This window comes from Canis aureus, chromosome 28, assembly GCF_053574225.1.
Source record: "Canis aureus isolate CA01 chromosome 28, VMU_Caureus_v.1.0, whole genome shotgun sequence".
In the NCBI taxonomy this organism is placed as follows: Eukaryota; Metazoa; Chordata; class Mammalia; order Carnivora; family Canidae; genus Canis; species Canis aureus.
This window is the reverse complement of record NC_135638.1, coordinates 24789346-24812120: the sequence shown is the minus strand read 5'-3', so window position 1 is coordinate 24812120 and position 22775 is coordinate 24789346. Positions and strand designations below refer to the sequence as shown.

At 36.5% G+C, this 22775-nt stretch overlaps 1 protein-coding gene and 1 long non-coding RNA gene across 3 annotated transcripts in view; one reads left to right on the top strand and one right to left on the bottom strand.

The window, feature by feature from the left end:
- Positions 1 to 5892, top strand: part of LOC144300215 (uncharacterized) — a 37956-nt gene extending 32064 nt beyond the window's left edge. Inside the window, exon 5 of the long non-coding RNA XR_013366807.1 lies at positions 5448 to 5892. This is a non-coding gene — a long non-coding RNA (uncharacterized LOC144300215). The remainder of the gene's footprint in view (positions 1 to 5447) is intronic.
- Positions 1 to 22775, bottom strand: part of CPA6 (carboxypeptidase A6) — a 310860-nt gene that overhangs the window by 154372 nt on the left and 133713 nt on the right. The window lies entirely within an intron of this gene.

Genomic DNA, 22775 nt, shown 5'->3' with positions numbered 1-22775 from the left:
AAATACCATATGATTTCACTCACATGTGTAATTTAAGAAATAAAACTAATGAAGAAGGAAAAAAATAGACCAAAAAAATCAGACTCTTAACTATAGACAATAGAGTGGTGGTTATCAGAGGAATTGTGGGTGGAGAGATGGCTAACATAAAGAGCATTAAGAGTATTCTTATTAGGATGAGCAGTGAAGAATGTATAGAATTGTTGAGTCACTATATTGTACACCTGAAACTAATGCTGCATTTTAATTACACTGGAATTAAAAACAAATAAAAATACCATGCAAAGTGTAATAGCTGTTATCTCAAATGTTAGGTAGAGGTGGATTACAAGTTTATGGCCAACAGACACATGGCTAAAATTAACAAACACAAGAAACAATAGGTGTTAGCAAGGATGCAGAGAAGGGGAACCCTCTTGCACTGTTGTTGGGAATGCAAACTGGTGCAGACACTCAGGAAAACAGTATGGAGGTTCCTGAAAAAGTTAAAAATAGAACTACCCTATGATCCAGCAATTGCACTACTATATATTTACACAAAGGATACAAAACTACAGATTTGAAGGGGTATATGCACCCTGATGTTTATAGCAGCATTATCAACAATAGTCCAACTATAGAGAGAACCCAAATGTCTATCAACTGATGAATGGATAAAGAAGATGGGGTATAAGTACATGATAGAATTCTACTCAGTCATCAAAAAGAATGAAATCTTGCCATTTGCAATGATGTGGTTAGAACAGAGTGTATTATGCTAAGCTAAATAAGTCAGTCAGAGAAACAAATACCACTCATGTGGAATTTAAGAAAAACAGGCAAACATATGAGAGGGGGGAAAATAGAGAGAGGGAAACAAACCCTAAGAGACTCTTCAAGTTAAAAAACAAATTGGGGGTTGATGGAGATAGGTAGAGGATGGGCAAGATGGGTGATGGGTATTAAGGAGGGCACTTGTTATGATGAGGACTGAGTATTCTATGTAAGTGATAAATCATGGACTTCTACTCCTGAAACCAATACTGCACTGTGTGTTGTTGACTAACTAGAATTTAAATAAAAATTTGAAGAAAAAAAGATAAAATTGACAAACCCTTAGCCAAAGTAACCATGGAAAAAAGGAGAAAAACTCAAATCTAACAAAATAATAAAAAAGGGGACATGGCAACTCATACCACAGAAATCCTAAGGATCATAAGAGGTTAATATGACTCTGCCAATAAACTGGACAACTCAGAAGAAATGGAAAGATTCCTAGAAACATACAACTTGCCAAGATTGAATCAAATTAAACAAAATCTGAAGAGACCATTGCTAGTAAGAAGATTGAATTATTAATCAAAAATTTAACAAATAAAAGCTCAGGACTAATGGCTTCACTGGTGAATTTACTAAACATTTAAAGAATTAACACTAATCCTTCTGAAATTCTTCCAAAAAAAATCAGAGAGGAAGTATCATTCCCAAACTCATTTTACAGGGCCAGCACTGTCCTGATACCAAAACCAGAAAAGGATACTATTAGAAAAGGAAACTACAGGCCAGTATCCCATAGAATGCAGATGCAAAAAGTCTCAATAAAACACTAGCAAACTGAAATCAGCAGCCCATTAAAAACATCATATGGCACAATCAAGATACATTTATTCCTGAGACATAGGAAAGTTTCAATATATGCAAATCAATCAATGTGATACATCACATTGATAGAATGAGAGAGAATCTTATAAACATCTTAATAGATGCAGAAAAAGCATTTAACAAATTTCAACATTTATTCATGATCAAAAATCTTAAATTAGGTATAGAAGGAAGGCATATCAACATAATAAAGGCCATATCTGACAAGACCACAGACAACATCACAGTCAATGGTGAAAGGTAGAAAAATTTTAAAGTATGGAACAAGACTGGGTACCCTCTCTTATTCAACTGAATATTCCAAATCATAGCTAGAGCAATCAGGCCAGAAAAAGAAATAAAAGATATCAGAATTGGAAAGGAAGAAGTAAAATTATCTCTATTTGTAGACAAATGATTTCATATAGAGAACATTCTTAGACTCAACCAAGAAAACTGTTAGATCCAATCAATTCAATAAAGTTGCAGGATACAAAATTAACATACAAAAACCGGTAGCATTCCTATATATCAGTAATTTTTTCTGAAAATGAAATAAATAACATTTACAATAGCATCAAAAAACAATAAAATACTTAGGAACACATTTCAGAAAGTAAAAGATCTCTACTTTGAAAACTACAAGGCATTGATGAAAGAAATCAGAGACGACACAAATAAATAGAAAAGTATCACATGCTACTGGATTATATTAATAGTTAAAATGTCAATGCGACCAAAAGCCATCTATAGGTTCAAAACAATCTCTATCAAGATTCCTATAGCATTTTTGCAGAAGTAGAAAAAATACTTTTAAGATTCTAAAATTTATATGGAACAAAACTCTGAATAGCATAAGAACTTTCGAGAAAGAACCAAGCAGGAGGCATCACACTTCCTTACTTCACACTATACTATAAAGGTGTAGTCATCAAAACAGTATAGTACTGGAATAAAAACAAATAGACCCATGAAACAGAACTGAGGACCCAGATATAAAGCCAACCATATACAATCAGCCAATATTTAACAAGGTAGCCAAGAAATATTCAATGGAGAAAAGATGGTATATTCAATAAATGAGGCTGGAATAGTTGATACAACTAGACTTGTAATTTATACCACTCAAAATTAATCCAAAATGGATTAAGGACTTACGTATAAGATCTGAAATCACGAAATTACTAGAAGAAAACAGAAACACAGTTTCTTGACATGACCTCGGTAAGGATTTTTTGGATATGACACCTCAAGCAAGTCACAAGTAAACAAGGGAGACTACATCAAACTAAAAAGTTTCTGCACAGCAAACACAAACACAAACAAAAAAGAACAATCAACAGAGTGGAAAAAAATAAAAGCCTATGAAGTGAGGAAAAGTATTTGCCAACCATCTATCTGGTAGGGGACTAATATCCAAAATATATAAAGAACTTATGTGATTCAGCAGCATGAAAACAACCCAATTAAAAAGTGGGCAAAGTATCTGAATAGACATTCATCCAAAGAAAATATATGAAGGGCCGATAGGTACATGAAAATATGCTTATCACGGGGCATTAGGGAAAAGCAAATTAAAACCGAGCTATCACCTCATACCTATTAGAATGTCTACCATTTAAAAGATAAGGGATAACAAAAGCTGTAACAGACGTGGACTAAAGAGAACCCTTGTACACTGCTGGTGGGGTTGTAAGTTGGAGGAGCCACTATGGCAAATAGTGTGGAATATCCTTTAAAAAAATTAAAACTAGAACTATTATATGATATGGCAATTCCACTCTGGGAATATACCCAAAGGAAATAAAAACATCAACCCCAAAAGATATCTGCATCCACATTTTCACAGCAGCATTATTTACAATAACCAAGACATGGAAACAACAATGTGTGAATGGATAAAGAAATTGTGATATATTTATACAATAGAATATTATTCAGCCATAGAAAACTAGGAAATTCTACTACTTGCAACAACATGCATAGACCTTAAAGGCACAATGCTAAGCAAACAAATCAGGGAGAGAAAGAAAGACAAATACTGTATCATGTTGCTTATATGTGGAATCTAAAAGAAACAAAACCAAACTCCTAGAAAAAGAGATCAGACTTGTGGTTACCAGAAGCAGGGGCCATGGAGAGTGGAGAGGAAATTGAAGGAATGCTGTGGAAAAATACCAACTTCTAGTAATAAGTATCTGTTATATGTACAACATGATGGCTGTAACTAAATATTACTATATGATACATAAAAAAGTTTTTAAGAGACTAAACCTTAAGAGTTCTCATCAAAAGAGAATAATTTGTTTTTTATTGTATTTTTATCAGAGGGATGTTAACAGAAATGGAAGAGGAAGTATTACAACTGATATTACAGAAATACAAAGGATCATAGAAGACTATGAACAACTATACACCAAAAAATTGGGCAGCCTAGAAGAAATGGATAACTTCCTAGAAACATACAATCTACCAAAAAATGCATCATGAATAAATAGAAAGTCTGAACAGAACAATTACTAGCAAAAGAGGTAGAACCAATCATCAAAAAGTCCAGGACCAGCTTGACTTCACTAGAGACTTCTACCAAGTATTTAAAGAACAGTTAATATCCATTCTTCTTAAGCTATTCCAAAAAACAGATGAGGAGGGAATACTTCAAAATTCACTTCATGGGCTAACATTACCTAGATACCAAAACCAAAGACACCACACAAAGAGAAAATTATAGGCCATGATAATGTAGATGCAAAAGTCCTCAACAAAATATTCGCAACTGAATTTAACAATACATTGAGGATCATATGATTTTTTTAAAGACTTCACCCATTTATTAATGAGAGAGAGAGAGGGGCAGAGACACAGGCAGAGGGAGAAGCAGGCTCCATGGCAGGGAGTGCAACGTGGGACTCTACCCCGGGTCTCCGGGATCATGCCCTGGACTGAAGGTGGCACTAAACCGCTGAGCCACCTGGGCTGCCCCATGATTTACTTTTAAAAAATTTTGTTTCTAAATATATATATATATATATTTGTTTCTATTTAAATTCAAATTAACATATAATGTATTATTAATTTCAGAGGTAATATTTAGTGATTCATCAGTTGCACTTAACACCCAATGCTCATTACATCAAATGCCCTCCTTAATGTCCATCATCTTGCTTCCAGCAACCCTCAATTTGTTCTTATAGTCCTATAGTGTCTCATGGCTTGCCTCCCTCTCTGTTTTCATCTTATTTTTCTAGATAAAAATATTTTTCTTTCAATGATCTGTAAATAGAGGTTTCAGGCTACTCTTTATAAGCTCTTTGCTCCATTTAACACATTGTATGTACAGATAACTTATGTTACCAATAAAGAAAAAGCAAAAGTAGAAAATACCATAATCTTTTTGCAAATAATAGAACCATTATAAAATATTATACATCATTTCCTTAAAAATCAAATTTTTGCAATTTATGAATCCAGTGAAAATCTTTAAAATTTTTATCTCTATTATTTATCTGAATTATCATTATAATTCTCCATTTTACACTGTGGTATTTTAATATCAGTGTATTTTATGCTAATTGGCTTTGACTAAGCATTCATTTTAAAATATAATTTCTTCCATTATATATACATAACTACATATACATATATGATCATATGTAAAGACGCCAAGAGTAATTGGTAAGTGCCACAATGGTCAAACAGCCATAGCAAAGAGCTAGTAGTGTGCAGCTAAAAGTGATTACATTAGTGCATTAACAATGTCCTATAAACTTGGTGTTTTTACTAAGTTTCTGTAAACCTGATACTTTTAATATTTGTTCTGCATGCAGATGTTGGATACACTTTGTTCTGGATATGATAATATGCCTGAGTCACCTTGCATTTACTTCCTGTCTCCTTTGTTGCTGCATGCACCCAACCACCCCAACCTCTTTGGAAGAAATCCTGTTCCTGGGGGTGCACGTTCCTAATACAAACCAACCAGTTTGGAGTCTACGCTCCCTAACCATGTCCCTTTTTGGGTTTTCACACTCTAGACCACTTTACACTTGTCTTAGTTACCACAGAGTCAGGCACTGGAAAACCAGGAACAGACTTTATGCCCACAACCTGCTGAAATTATCCAAACAAGCCAGCCTTCAATTGGTTTACCCCGCCTTGCCTACAGCAGAAATACAGCAAAGGCACTTGCCGTTGTTGTTCCTCCCATTCTCTGCCATGCTGACCCAGGGGATTCTCTACTTATCCCCACCACTCTGTAGCATAACATATACTGTCTTGGGAGCTATGAGTATAATAAACTCATCTTTTCAATCATATTTGTCTGAATTACTGGTTTTAATAATAAAACATTTAAATAATTATGAGCCAATACTGATTTGCTTCTAAATGAAACTGTTCTGAAAAAGTCAAACCATTCCAGTTGAAGTGAAAAATGTTTTAATGTTTACTTCAGCAACAGAACTAGTAATAAATACCATTACCATGTTGAATGACTTGCAATCTTGAAAGCATTATTATGATATTTTGGGGGTTCTCATAGTTAAGAAATGTTAGGCTAGAGGGAAGTGCCTTTGCAAAATTCTGCTCAAAATTATAATTCATAGTTGTATTATATAAAATATTATGTCAAAAACAGAATTATAGGTTTAACAGATTGACTTCAGAGAGGTGCTAGAAAGTGTGTAACTTCTTTTAATTACATTTTGATCACAATAATTATCAAACCTTGGCTAGCTGAAATGAATTATTAATGATACACAAAACAATATTTTTAAGGACACTTAAGGGCATCAAGGAACCATTTTCTCTTAGTTGCCAATTCAACTGGTGTCAACAGCGTTTGGTATTATAAGAGTAAAAGGGAGAGGGAGTATTTATGCCATATGAACATCTAGTAACACCGGTTTAGACATGTTCAATCTTTCCAGTTTAATACAACCAAACAGAATGTTTCCTCAAAGAACCTCATTTTATAAGAACAAAGATTTTCAAGAGAAGGTAAATACTAACCTTTTGCTGATATTACAGTATTAATCAAGTATTTTGCATAGCAGAATAATATTTTAGATCTCTGTCAAACACCACTCTTCAAGAACAGTGAGGCTTAGGGCATATGTGTACACACATTTGTAATAAAATCTTGAGAATTTCCTGTAATTTCTGTAAATGGAAAGAACTATTACAAGACATCTGTGTCATAATTTATAGTTAAGTACAAGTCCTCATTTGGAATATCAGATGTCTCAATCACACTTTTGCAAATGCTATATAAATAATGCGTAGTAGACTGGCTTTGCTGGCATATGTAGCATACATTTAAGCATCTCATAAAAACGAATTTCTCACTTAGCAGAACATCTCTGTAGTTCAACTGGTAATATTACAAACACCGACCCACACGTATTTTTGAAAAGCCTACCCCTGCTATGGAAATATACTTTATTTACCTTTTTATTTTTAAAATTTTAATTTCAGTATAGTTATTTAATATACAGTGTTATATTAGTTTCAGGTATATAATATGGGGATTTAACACTTCCATACACCACCTGGTGCTCATCACAACAAAGACACTCCTTAATCCCCATCACATATTTCACCTATAGCCTCCCCCCCCCCCCCACACACACATATCCCCTCTGGTAACCATCAGTTTCTTCTCTATAATTAAGAGTCTGTTTCTTGGCTTGTCTATTTTTTTCCTTTGCTGGTTTACTTCTTAAATTCCACATATAAGCAAAATCATATGATATTTATCTTTCTCTGATTTACTTTGCTTAGCATTATAGTCTCTAGCTTCATCTACATCATTGCAAATGGCAAGATCTTTTTTATAGTTAAATAATATTCCTTTGTACATCTATACCACATCTTCTTTATCCATTCATCTATCAATGCACACTTGGGCTGCTTCCACGACTTGGCTATTGTAAGCAATACTCTAGCAAACATAGGGGTGCATGTATCCTGTTAGGATAATATTTTTGTGTTTTTTTTGATACTTAGTGGTGTGATTATTGAATTATAGGGAAGTTTTATCGTTAACTTTTTGAGGAAATTTCATACTGTTTCCCACAGTGGCTGCACAAGTTTGCATTTCCATCAACAATAGGATTTTTTTCTTTATATCCTCACCAACATTTGTTGTGTTTTTGATTTTAGACATTCTGACAGGTGTGAGATAGCTCATTGTAGTTTTGATTTGCATTTCCCTGATAATGAGTGATGCTAAACATCTTTTCATGTGTCCATTGGTCATCTGGATGCCTTGTTTGGAGAAATGTCTGTTCAGATCATCTGCTCATTTTTTAATTTGATTGGTTTTTTTTTGTGTGTGTGTGTGTGTGTGTTGAGTTGTACCAGTTATTTATACATTTTGTATACTAACCTTTTATTGGCTATGTCATTTACAAATATCTTTTCCTATTCTGTAGGTTGCCTTCTAGCTTTATTGATTGCTTCTTTTGGTGTGCAAAGGTTCTTATTTGATGCAGTCTCAATGGCTTGTTTTTGCTTTAACTTCTCTGGTCTCAAGAGAGAAACCTAGGAAAATGTTGCTACAGCTGAGGTCATTACTGCTTATGTATTTTGATAGGGATTGCATTAAACGTGTAGATTGTTTTGGGTAGTACAGATGTTTTAACGAATTCCAGCACTATGTTGAATAACAGTAATGAGAGTGGACATCTTTGTCTCCTTCCTGACCTTAAGGGCTTTTCCCCATTGAACATATTCACTGTAGGTTTTTCATATAAGGCCTTTATTATGCTGAGGTATGTTCCCTCTAACCTTACTTTGTTGAGGGCTTTTATCACGAATGAATGTTATCCTCTGTCAAATGCTTTATGGATATACTTTAAGTATCATATTTAAAATAGTATTTTCTACTTTTTACTTTATATTTCCACATTTTCCTGAAAGTAACCAAATCACAGTATAAGAAGCTCCATTATGTTTCTTAGATTCTGTACTGTATATCTGAAAGTTAAGACAGTAGATCTTAGGGAATCCCTGGGTGGCTCAGCAGTTTGGCACCTGCCTTCGGGCCAGGGTATGATCCTGGAGTCCCAGGATCGAGTCCCACATCAGGCTCCCTGTGTGGAGCCTGCTTCTCCCTCTGCCTATGTCTCTGCCTCTCTCTCTCTCTCTCATGAATAAATAAATAATCTTTTTAAAAATAGATCTTAGAAGTTCTCATTACATGAAAAAAACTACACGTGTGGTGATGGATGTTAACTAGACTTACTGTGATCACTTTGCAGTGTATACAAATACTGACTCATGCACATCTGGAAAGTAATGCTACAGGTCAATTATGTATCAAAAGCAACAAGATTACATCAACAAAAATCAGAAAATTCATTATTTGGTCTCTGAGATAGTTTTGATTGTACACTATGTTGGCAAGGATGTAAAGAAATAGGAATTTGCATACATTTCTGGTAGGAGAATTGGTAGATTCTATGGAGAGCAATTTAGAAAATATAAATCAAAGTACATATCCTCATTGACCCAGGAATTCCATTTCTGAGAGCTTATCCCACATGTACATATGTGAAATGACTTTACAAACAAGTTATTCATTGCAACTTTGTAATAATGTGATTTTGGAAGAAATCTTAATTATCAGAAGACAGACTAAACAAATTCTGGTATATCTATGCAATGGAAGACTAGGCAGCTATAAAAAAGAATGACAGGGCAGCCTGGGTGGCTCAGCGGTTTAGTGCCACCTCCAGCCAAGGGCCTGATCCTGAAGACCTGGGATCGAGTCCCATGTCGGGTTCCCTGCATGGAGTCTGCTTCTCCCTCTGTCTGTGCCTCTGCCCACCACACCCCCCCGTGTTTCTCATGAATAAATAAGTAAAATCTTTAAAAAAATGACAAAGTTTTTATGTTTTGTTATGGAATAATTGCCAAGATATTTTAAGTGAAGAAAGCAAATAGTGGAACAGTATGGATAGTTTGTTATAATTTATTTAAAAAGAAGCAAGAGAAATATATGTCAATACGTTATGTGCTTCCTTCCTTCCTCCCTCCCTGGATTTGTATCTAGTATTTCTGTAAGAATCTATTAACACTGGTGGCCTCTATAGAGGGAATGTGACTACAGGAGAGAAATCAGAGGAAGATTTTTTTTACTACATATATCCTCTAAATACTTTGAATTTTGAACATCATCAATGTATTGTGTTAGGTATTTAAAAACAAATACATCTCACTTTTTATAAGGCCATTTGGGCCCTACAGATGTCAAGACAAAAAGGAATTACTCATTAGCAGAATAATCCTGATGCTCTGAGACCCAACACCTTAAATATTCATTTCCTTTAAAATGGAAACAAAAGTTGCTACGTATCCAAAGGTTTCCTTCATTTTCCTCATCTCATGAAGTTCTATGTGAAGGTAGGGACAATGACAGTTTACTGCCAAGATGAAAATTGTAATATCACTGCTTAACTCAGAGAGAAGTAGAATGAGGTCAGGCCAGTATCTCAGTCAGGTGGAAATTATAGTTCCATTTCATCTTCAAGAGTAACTGTGACTCATTCCTTCACAGAAAATGAGATAAAGTTCATTGCAAATACCACTTGTCATTTCTTTACCTGCTTGGGAGATGTGAGAATTAAACTAACATTTTATAAAGAGTTTGGAATCCCTTGATAGGAAAGTGCTACAGTTTTATAATTCTGTGCTTTCTGTATCTTAAAAAAAAAAAAAAAAAAAAAAAAAAGCCGACGTTCTCATTAAAGTAAGTTGACACAAAACTGATCTTTGGGTGGCCAAGAGAAGTTACTATTTTTGATGTTTGATCTGGGTTCTATGCATTATATCCTTCAACAAAATGCTTTTAGATCCAAGGATAATTTGGTTTCTATGGATTAGCCTTCTAAACTACACAAGACTTGCATTTTGTGAATTGTTTACAAGTCAAGCATAGAGGGTTGTTTTGAGCTTGCAATTACATGCATATACTCTACCTCCCAAGTTGAGATGGGTGCAGAATTTGTTCCAAACGGTTTTAATTTTAGCAATTCTTAAATTCTTTGAGGAGAAAAATTTAGAAATTCATTTAACTTATTAAATTATAAACACATTTAAATCATGAAAGAATTCTGTGTTTTATCATACTTCTTTCAGGATCATGGGTTTTCAAGAGGAATGAAAGATGTTAGTTACTAAAAGGAAGAAAGGATCTTTAAGTGGATATTAAACAAAACTAAGTCACTAACGCATGTCTGTGGATGGATTTTTTGTTTAAAAATCTTTACTTTAGGGAGCCCGGGTGGCTCAGCGGTTTAGCGCTGCCTTCAGCCCAGGGCCTGATCCTGGAAACCCGGAATCAAGTTCTACGTCAGGCTCCCTACATGGAGCCTGTTTCTCTGCCTCTTCTCTGTCTCTATGAATAAATAAATAAAATCTTTTAAAAAAATCTTTATTTTAGATTCTTTGAAGAGTAATGGGAACATTCAGATCTGTAGTTGTCAGTGCTTACTAAGTTACTCTTTAAGATAACCTGGGGTTATGGTATATTTTCAATGAGATTGCTTGGAAAAGAGTCCTAGGCCAATCAGGTTTTTCCTTCCACCCTTCTTTTGAGAGTAACCAAGGTGTACACTTGAATCTCTAAGTACTACGTTATCTCTAAAGATATTTTTCTAACCCCAGATCAAGCTGAACCTAAATTCTCTAATTGGTTTTGCTTTTCCTTTTCCTCCAAACTGCCTCACAAGTCTCTTTTTGTTTCTATACCATCCTGCTCCTTAGCCTCAGTTAAATCTATGGGTTTTAAAAAAATAAATCTATGGGTGTCCTCAACACTTTTCATCTTTTGGGTTAAGAATATGCTATACATCTTTTTAAAAAGTATCCTTTATGTATGAGGCATGAAAGGCAGAATTTCCATGTGGAAGAGGTGTGTGAGCAGCATTTTGGTTGGAAAGAGTAAAAGAATGTTGAGAAAATGCCAATTTTTGATATAAAAATGTTGGGTGGTAATGTAGGTTGTATAGAGTTAAGACAGAGCTACAATTTATTAAACATCAGGTTGGTTTGTGGTTCCCTAAAAGTCACAAGTGAAAGAGTAAGAAAACCAGAATCTGAGAACAGAATCTCTCTACAAGAGAATAGCAAAAGTTCCTCAAAGGCTCAAGAAGGAGAATAAACACAAGTAAATATGGCAGTTGGCTAAAACTTCTGATAAGTTAACATCTGAGATTAGCCCATTTTGACAGGTAGATAAAGTATTCTCAAAAGTAGAGAATTAACAATTTACCCTCAGTCTCTTTTTAAACTTTTGCTCAAATACCATGCTTTCAATGATGTCTTCCCTGATCACTTTTTTTAAAAAAGATTTTATTTATTTATTCATGAGAGACACACAGAGAGAGGCAGAGACATAGGCAGAGGGAGAAGCTGGCTCCTTCTAGGGAGCCTGATGCAGGACTCCAGCCCAGGACCCCAGGATGACGACCTGAGCCAAAGGCAGATGCTCAACCACCTAGCCACCCAGGTGCCCTTTCCCTGATCATTTAAAAGTACACATCATGCCCCTTAATCTTCTTCCCTACTTTACTTTTCTGCTACAACTACAACCATTTGATAGGGTGTCCTTTTTACCGTTTTTTTTTTTTTTTTTTTTTTTTTTTTTTACAATCTCCCTTCACTGAAATATAAATTTCACGAGGATAGGGATTATTGATTTTGTTTATTGCTGTAGCTCTCACTAACGAGACAATGCCTAGCACATTGTAGTCACTTAATAACATTTTTGAATACATTTATACATCTGTATAAACAAGGCTTAGAGATCGAGACATATGGGATATATTTGGGGAACAGTGGATAGGCAAGTTTGGCTATATAGTTAAAAATGCAAAAGTGACAAATTTGGAATAAATCTGTAGAGGTTCTACTAAGTTCTTTTTTTTTTCCCGCTCAGGATGACCTAGTATATATATCTCTGAGCTCCTTAATCTGAAGGTCTAGTTTCTATTCACTGATGTATTCCCACAGCACGCAGCGTGATTCACACAATGACCAACATATAGTATTGAATTAAGATCTGTTGAGAGAATGAACATGTTTGTAAGTTCACAAGCTATGGTGGCTTTTTTAGAATTTCAACTACTGTGATATTCAGTGTGTCCGTAGAGCTTATGGTTAGGGGTTCCAGAGATGGGTTTATCTTAGAGCGGTAGTAGCTTTGGCAACAAATAGACCCAGAGTGTGACCTGGCTCAAACTCAAGAGTTCTTTTTTCATTTCTGAGACAACTATTCCTTGCTGGTGGGTGGCTTTCTGCCATGTGGTGATTTAGGGAGGAAGCTGGAGTGGAAAGGTAGAAAAGTACTCCCTAAGTCACCTTACAAACCTGAGAATTCTTTTTTTTTTTTTTTTCCCAAACCGGAGAACTCTTAATGGACATTTTTCGTTCAAAACTTTTTTGGTCTTATTTTGTGTTTAGGATCTAGAAGTGGTTTGGGGTTTTTTTTTCCCCTGCCCTTTTGTACTCCCAATTTCTTTTACTTCTGCTTATAAACTGGTCACTTCTTGTCTGAACTTAGCTCTTTCTTGTAATAACTTTCTACAAACAGTGGGAAGAACCAACACATACTGATATTTTGGGTATTTGCAATGATTTTCTTAGAGCTATAGGATAAATAGGTATTTTCTTGGTCTTTCAAGTACAGCTGGTAGTTTTACCAAATGTTTTGTTATTGCATAACACTGGTCTTTTCTTTCCAGATTGTGATACAGCTATGTTCTTTCCACCTACTTCTCATCTGCTAATGCCATATACTTTTGTTTTTGTTAAGGTAGCACTCTAATACACCATCTTCAGTATTAGTTGTGCTGATGCTGAAAGGTAGCAGAATATACCACCCCAAAATATGACTGTAGGAGTTTAGGGCATGCCATCTCAAAGTATGCTGCTTCGGTACATTGATCATTTTGAGCTGTAGGCACTTTAAAATAGTAAATGAAGGGAATGGCTTTTTCTTTACTCTCCTTATCAGTCTAAAAACACATTCTCTAAAAGAATGTATCATAAATCCCCTGCCCAGAAGTTTCATCCATAAGGGAAGTATCATAGGAGAGACTAGAAGGTGGTACCACATACAGATAAACCTTGTCACAAACTATCATACCTCCCACCTATTTTTTGAAAGACCCATTCATGGGAGATACCCAGGAAAAAGTGAGTAACCCCAATGTAGCTTAGAATTCAGACTTAAATGACATCTTAATAAAGAGTGAATATAGGCCTCTTAAGGGAAAGTAAATAAAGTATACATGTTAATAAACTATGTGTTTTTGTTAATTTTTAAAAAATTACAGATGGTCTCAGGTAAGGACTCAAGAGTAGAGGGAAAACTATTTTTTCTCCTCTACAATAGTTGAATACAATAGCATGCCTCAAATACAAGAGAAATTTGTTCTTTGGTCATATAACAAAGGTGGGTTTTTGAGGGATGCAGAAATTTTCCATGTCATGGTTTCATCCTCTTGGACTCTATTATTTCTGTCATTCAGACAGAAGAGGAAAAATAGTTTGGAGGGAAAATTTCCTTTCTATAGAGCCTTGGCCCAGAAATACACTTTTGTGTATATTCCGGTAGATGTGCCCAGTTGTACTGACACACTTAACTAACTGAAGGGGAGGTTGGACATAGTGTTCAGGAAGAAAAGAAAATGAAATTTTGTTGTTTACCAGTCTACCATAGAAAAGTCGCTGCAGGAATCTCTGAAAGCCCAGAGTACTTACGTCCTAATAGGCATACCAACCTATAGATGTGCAATTCTGAACTCTGTTCATGGTAAGGTCACACTTCCCTATAATCTTTGATGTTTCCTTTCTGTACCAGTAAGAGTCTAAAAATTTTGCAAGCATTATTCTGCATTTTTCCTTAACATAATTTTAATTTGTTTCTGAACCTTCTGTTTTATTGAAATTACATAGAATTCTGATTAAAACCCTCTCAGATAAGTGCTCCCTTCTCATCCACTGATGCCATTTTCTGGCTTTATGGACATTCTCTAGAGACCTTTATTCACAGGTTTGATGAAGAAAAAGATGCTAAATATTACAGAGAGAATTAACTTTTATTGCTCCTGTTTCCTATATCCCTCATCTGAGATTAAATCCACTTGTGATTGTACGATACATACCTTATTTGTGCAACTTATTAAGGAATAAATTATTGTAGGCAATATCCTAAGTCTTGTAAAACTCAATATTCACTATATATCATTTATCTTGACCAACCTTGATAAATTGATCTCTCAACAAGTAAAAGCTCCTATACTCCTGAAAGAAATTCGGCAAAACCTTAAGAGATTTTGTTATTCTAAAACCACTGCCATGTTTTTTTTCATAATCTGTAAAGTGTTTTCTCCAGTGTTTTAAAAAATACATATGATAAATAGGATCTGTGACATGTAGAGTTAACCTTAGATTTGTTAAAATATAAATATCATACTCATTGCCAATATTTCTCCAATCTTTCAGCATCTCTTCCATTATTCAAACTAGAAAACACTTAATGTTTGCTGTCAATTATTTAAATATACTAAAATAAAGCATGCTTAGTTGGTTAAAACACATTTTTAATCAAGAATAATGAGCAGTTTCCTCTAGACCAGCTCTAGCCTGCTAGCATCTAGCGAATTTGTCCACCTATCAAAGATCACCAATCCCAACATTGGGTCCAAGTATTTTCCCCTGCTAGATTATGTTCCATGCTCTGTACCTTCTCTTTTCTCAAAAACACGATACTGATTCTTAGCTCATATCATAGTCCGTTTTCAGAACGTGACTGAAATGTGAAAGAATAGAATACTCATGATCAGATAGCCTCAAAGTAAATGCAATTATCAGGAAAAGATCTAAGAAATTATTTGTGGGACCATGGGAATTTTAATCACTCTACAGTTATACAGCTAGAAAAACAAAATGGTAGAAAACAGGAAACTTCTTTAATCAAGCAAAATCTTTGTGGTTGTGTCTGATGAATATGCAAAAGCTGCTCTGAATTTTTTTAGGGCACAGAATTGCCATATAGGCATCCCTAATAGCTGTTTTTAGGTTAAAAGAAAGGAACTGATTTGTTAATCAAGTATATCAGAGGCTTAAAGAGATACAGACATTTTTGATTATATAAAAAAAACCAAATTGAATCCTAAGCAGAACACCTGAACTCTGATTTTCAAGGTAAAATATTTCTGGTAATTAGTATTATTGTATTCATTGAATTAGTCAACACCTCAAGGCAAAATCTGAAAGTTACATGAGGCTCTAATGCAAGATTGTGTATTTCAGAGATGATTCTCTCAAGAAACTTATGCTCTTACAGAAATCCTACTTCCTCCATAAAACTTCTTTAGTAATTGAAGAGATGGATAATTTCTCCCTAACTCATACCTTCGCTATTCCTTGATCACATAAACCTATTTTTCCACAGTAATTCTTTTTACCTATATTTTCATTGTTTTGATCTTTTGAATATTTATTCAGCTCTACATATGCTTTTGATTAGAATCCAGGTTAGAGTTGTTTTTAAACTTTTAGGCAAGAAGATGGATGGATTAATTTCATTTGTTCTTTCATTCAAGATTTGTTGAGTACCTACTACTGCCAGGCATCAGGGAAACAGAGTCAGAAACTGATCCTATACAAAGAAGGATGGTAAGTAGTATGCTTTTGGGGGTTCTCTCTTCTGCAGCTATTTGTTTACATATCATGTATCCCTTACTGGATTAAGAATTTACTGGGTGATCAACTCTTTCTGGATTTCCCTATTATATAGAGACTAGAGGCCCAGCAAAACTAAATTAGGTAATTTGCTGACACTCCTATAACTAGTACATGGAAGAGTCTGAATATGAGCCCAGAAAGTATATATACAGAGGTCATACTCCCATTAATCACCATACTAACTGCTTTTCCCACTTGACCTGTATAAGACTTCACATAAATATTTAATAAATGCATTCAGATTGTGATAATCCATTCCTGTAAGTCATTGATACTCATTTACACGCTCGGGTCCTTATACTAGTCATCAGGGGAGAACTCATTTTCCTAAAAATGGTCGTGGTCCAGGTTTCATTCTTCTCACCAACAATGACCTCTGAAACCCAGTAAAGCAGCGGAAATCATTCCATATTTATGCAACTAGAAAAAGTATGGTAGAAAACAGGAAAACTCCTTTAATCAAGTGAAGTATTTGTGGCTGTGGCTGATGAATATGCAAAGACTGCCGTAGGTTCATGGGTCCAAAGTATAGTCTGTGTACTTGATAGAAAACCTGCTAGTCACCAAGAAGCCCCCTCTATGCCCCCTGAAGAAAGAACTTCCTCTATTTCCATATCCTTGATCACAGGGTAATATCCTTTAAAGTGGAAAAGATGTGGGATCCCTGGGTGGCTCAGTGGTCAAGCATCAGGTCAGGGTCCTGGGATCGAGTCCCCAGCGGGCTCCCCGCAGGGAGCCTGTTTCTCCCTCTGCCTATATCTCTGCCTCTGTGTCTCTAATAAATAAAATTTAAAAAAAAAAGTGAAAAGATGAGAAATTCACACTTGACAAAGCACAACCATACGCTCACACCTTGCTATTTTTTCCAGGTGAAATCATGAGGATAAGTGCAAAGGGTAACCTTTAAAAAACAGGGGAAAAAAAAAAAAAAGGGAAACCTAAGTGGTGGGTCAAGAAGTAGTGGTCTAAGTCTCAGTTGAGCTATATTCCTGTGGACCTGACTATGCCCATAAACTTTTTAGCACCACTTGGGGTCACTCTCCTCTTCCATCAATGCCTCCCTATTTCACCATACACAATTCAGAGATCCATTAAGTCTCAGATCTGCAAGAGACTCATTTTAGGATGAAATGAGGGAGGAAAGATACTGTAAGCATAAAGTGAGATAAATGGTAAGATATAACTGTAAAATTCAGTGAGGGTCAAAGAACTCAAGAAGCTGATGCTCTAACCTAGTCTTTAAAGATAGTCACGAAGTGGACTAAGAGAAGGACATTCCAGGCAAGAGGAATGGCTTAGGAAAAGGAACTTAGAAACTACAATCAGTTTAGCATGGGTAGGGTAATAAACACTGAGCCAAGAATAATGACGGAGGCTGAGAAACATTTGAGAGGCATTCTGGGTGTGGTTTTCAAGGGCCTATGGGTCAGGCCAAAGAGTTTGAAGTCTCTACCACAGGCCAGTGATTTACTTCCCTGGCTACATATGGAATTTCCAAGGCAGGTTTTAAAAATATACTAATAACCAAGTTTCACCTGAGCAATTTGGTCCATCTCTGGCTGTGAGGCCAAGTATAATCTTCCTAGGTGATTTGATGAGCAAACGGCTGGAAATTTCTGCTGCTGACAATGGGGACACTTAAAAGGTTTTAAATAAAGATGTGACGTGGTCAATTTTTTTATTTCAGAAAGATCACCTTGGCTACGGCATGGAGAACAAATAGGAGTCATATGTGAGGTGACAGAAAAGAATTTTGGGAAACTGGTGTGATTCAACGGAAGGAGACCAGGACCAGAGCCGTGGCAGTGAGAAAGCTGAGGAGAAATGAGGTAGCTGCCATCTTCCCCCCTGGATCTGCAACAGACTAGAATGGATCTGCGGGTGGAGGATGGGGTGGATGACAAAAATGGCCACAGGTTTTTTTCCCATGTTTTCACAATTTGCAATCATCTCATCAAGAATTAGAGTCTGTTTCTCCATCCCTGGGCTGACTCTGAGACTTCCTTTGGCTGGTAGAATGTGGCAGAAGTGTTGTTATTAGAGTTCCAAGCTTTGGTTCCAGGGCCACTGTCAGTCTGCTCGCTCTTTATCTTGGATCCCTGTGACCCCTGAGTCAATAAGCCCAGGATAGTCTTAAATTTGGTTGTTTAAACACCAAACCTGGAGAGTCTTACAAACAAAGGAAACAAATGTTACAATATTGGCCCAAGGTTGTGTTGTCCACCTAGTGGAGTAAATAACCAATAAGGTCATCATAATACCATAGAGGGCTTTTTTTTCTACTTTTGAAAGGATGTTTTTAATGTGTTCCTGTTTTTGCCACATACTCTCTTAATATATTGTTACTGATTAATTACCATAGCCACACAGAGAAAACTATATGCCACATCTAAAATTTATATTCCTGAAATTTAATCCACAACTGCATTTGGACATCTGCCAGGATCATGACAAATGTTTTCTCTTTCTAAAATCATGCCAGAGGGGATCCCTGGGTGGCTCAGTGGTGAGATCCTGGAGTCCCGGGATCGAATCTCACATCAGGCTCCCTACATGGATCCTGCTCCTCCCTCTGCCTTTCTCTGCCTCTGTGTGTGTGTCTCTCTCATGAATAAATAAATAAAATCTTTAAAAAAAATAAAATCATGCCAGAGAAAGCAAAAGTAACATTGCTTTATTACTTAACAAAGCCCTTAACAAAAAAGATGGAAATGCTATTTCCTACCCCAAATGTATTGACAGATCAAAGTTTGGGTTTCTTCTTAATTTTTATCTTTCAGTATCATTTATAATGTTTCTCTTTTAATGTTTGCTGTCAATTATTTAAATATACTAAAATAAAGCATGCTTAGTTGGTTAAAATACATTATTAATCAAGAATAATGAGCAGTTTCCTCTAGACCAGCTCTAGCCTGCTAACATCTAGCAGGTGTTCAGGTAGCTCACCGAATCACTGGTTAAGGCCATCTTATTAGGTTTTACTGCTTAATTACCACAAATTCAGTAGCTCTGTTTTATTATTTCACCATTTCACTGGGAATGGTTTGATTTTTTTTTGTTCAGGGAGTCAAAGAGCTGAAATCAAGGTGTCAGCTCAGGCTGTGGTCTCATCTGGGACTCGGGATCTTTTTACTGGTGGTGAAATTTGTTTCCTTGTCATTATAGACAGAGGTCTGTCCCTGTTTTCCCTCTAGTCAACTGGGGACAGCTCTCAGCAATTAGAGTCCCCTGCAATTTCTGCTACATGGCAGTTCTCAGCATGGATGTTTGATTTCCTCCAGGCCAACAGGAGGGCATTTCTTTGATTTCCTCTTTTGTAACCAGTTAGAAACACTATTTCTCCATGATTAGGTCAGGCCTACCTGGACAATCTCACTGTTACAAGGCCGAGTGATTTGGGACCTTACTTACATCTGCAAAATCCTTTTACCACAGTACCTAGATTAGTGTTTGATGGGATACGTGAGAGAAGGGGTGTATATGCCAGGGCCAAGAATGTTGAGTACCATCTTAGAATTCCGCATACCACAGCCATGATTAAGAGATATTCCTGTAATGGTACTATCAACTCCAAATGAAAATGGGAATAGGGATCCCTGGGTGGCTCAGCGGTTTAGCGCCTGCCTTTGACCCAGCGTGTGATCCTGGAGACCCGGGATCGAGTCCCACGTCTGGCTCCCGGTATGGGGCCTGGTTCACCCTCTGCCTGTGTCTCTGCCTCTCTTTCTCTCTGTGTCTCTCATGAATAAATAAAATCTTAAAAAAAATGGTAATAAATAACTCCAACAGCATGAATTCTTCCTCACGTTTCCCAATCAATGTCCAGTTGGACGTTAGACCTTTTAAAGGTGCAGAGACCGGGGATCCCTGGGTGGCACAGCGGTTTAGCGCCTGCCTTTGGCCCAGGGCGCGATCCTGGAGACCCGGGATCAAATCCCACGTCGGGCTCCTGGTGCATGGAGCCTGCTTCTCCCTCTGCCTATGTCTCTGCCTCTCTCTCTCTCTCTCTCTGTGTGTGACTATCATAACTAAATAAAAGTTAAAAAAAATAGTAATAAAGGTGCAGAGACCACAAGCATCCCAAAGCTCCTGTAGATCCAGGTGTATGACCTGGGAGAGTACCAAGGAGGGTTACAGAACAGTCAACTGTGCTGAGGAGGGAAAGAGTCACACCCCCGGAAAGGCAGCTGTGAGTTTCGCATACAAAGAAGGGATGATGCCATTTGTCCCCCATGGAATTTTGCAATTCTTAACATCCCGCTCAGTGGCACCTGACAACCCAAATCGTTTATGGGGCTATGTTTTAGTTTGAAAAAATGTCAAACTTTTGAATACAGGGCAGGTTTTTGTTTTTGTTTTTTTTTTGTTTTGTTTTTTTCCACAGGGCAGTTTTTAATCCGATAGCTCTCTAAATGAGAGAATTGGAAATAGAAGCATTAATTTTTCTTTTAACTGAGTCTGTCAATTCTACATAGAAATTTTGTGATCTTACATTAAGCCTTCTCTATCGCTTTAGAGCACAAAGAATTTGGGAAGAAATGTAGGCAGAAGGTGGTATTGACTCTAATTTTACTCACCTGCAAACTGTCTCCCTTCCATCATAACGGTATTTAAATCATGGCTATGCTCTTAATTAACAGTTTAATTGGCTGGTGCTTTCTCTATCCATTTCTCTGGAGGCATGATTTTCTGTTTAACTTTCTTGTTTTAATTCTTCAGCAAAACCATAAAATTTAATTAGGAAAGTAACCAGCTTTGTAACAGTGGTTCTAGGTCTAATTAGCTATGCTGTGACTGTACCTTCTCAGATTTCACTCAACGCTGCACAGACATTTTGCATTTGTTCATGTTTCAGATAAGACACTGAATTTATAGCATCAGCATATATATCCCAGTCACTTTTCACTTTTCCAAAGAAGTTTGGTTATATCCAATGAAGTCAGAAAAATTAACATAAAGCATCCATACATGCTATGAAACTAAGAGCCATCAAAAGGCCAGGATGTAGGGCTGTTACCATGTGTACGATTTTTCTATTGCTTATTTCTGTTGTGTTTCTGTTGCTTTTTTTCTACTGCTATAGAGAAAATTACCCCAAACAGAGCAGCCATTTACCATCCTTAGTTCTATAGGTCACAAGTCCAGGCACAGTTGCCTGGATTTTCTCTTTAGGGTCTCGCTGGGCTAAAAGCAAGACATCAGCTGGGCTATGATTTCATTTGGACTTCAGGGTCATCTTCTAAGCTCAGATGGTTGTGGCAAAATTCTTTGTAGTTGTAGGATTGATATCCCCATCTCTTTGCTGTTTATCAGATGGGGGTGGTTCTTACCTCCTAAAGGCCAGTAGCATTTCTTATCACATGGTTCCTATGGACAGTTCACAACACAGCAATTTGATTCTTCTTTGAGACTAGAAGGAGTACTTCTCTGGCTTCTGTCAACAGCTGGAGGAAGTACTCTAATTTTTAAAGATTTGAGAGAGAGAGAGAGAAAGAGAAGTAACAGAAGGAGAAAGAATTCCAGGCAGACTCCCCACTGAATATGGAGCCCAATGCAGGGTTTTTTTTTTTTTTTTTCTTTTTTTTTTTTTCCAATGCAGGGTTTGATGTCATGACCCTGAGATCATGACCTGAGCTGAAATCAAGACTCCGATGCTTAACTGACTGAACCAGCCAGGTGCCCCAGAAATATTTTGCTTTTAAATGGTTCATCTGGTCAGGTGAGGCCTACCCCAAGTTATCTCCCTTCTGCTACATAATGTAATCTATCAGGGAAATAACTATCCCATCATATTCACAGACCCTGACCAGACGCAGAGGAGAGATTATGCAGGGTGTATAATCAGGGACAGAAATTTTGGTGCCATCTTAGAATTCTGTCAATCACATGGTGCTTTAGGGAAAGGAGGCACTAAAAGCTCCCTTCCCCTCAGAGGCAGTGCACGGGGTCTGCAAAGGAGCTGTTAACAACAGTGCCAGTTCTGTCCCATGAGCTCCACAGGGCGTAAGATGATAGACATTCATATTCTTTATTCTCTGCAGGCTGCTTTCTCTGCCTGGCCAGAATTGATGCTCTCAGTGGTGCAAGTGGATCACTCGATGAAATCATTTGAATTTAAAATGACATCCAGTTAACATGATGCTTTTAGATAGAAACGTATTTAAGCTCAGTGCTTCCAATTTCAACCCAATACGACTATTTCTTTGCTAAAGAGAAATGAAGAAATGCAAAGAATTAACACAGCAGGCCTGAAACTACTGTTCTTAGAAAGGTCTACTTACAAGTTTGGCCATTAGCTGGCATCTGGAAACAGGGTGGTAGGATTGGCCCTAAAATCTAACTGAGAAGAGTGGCTCACTGTGCACCTCAACTGTGCAAACAATATAGTTCATGCTCAA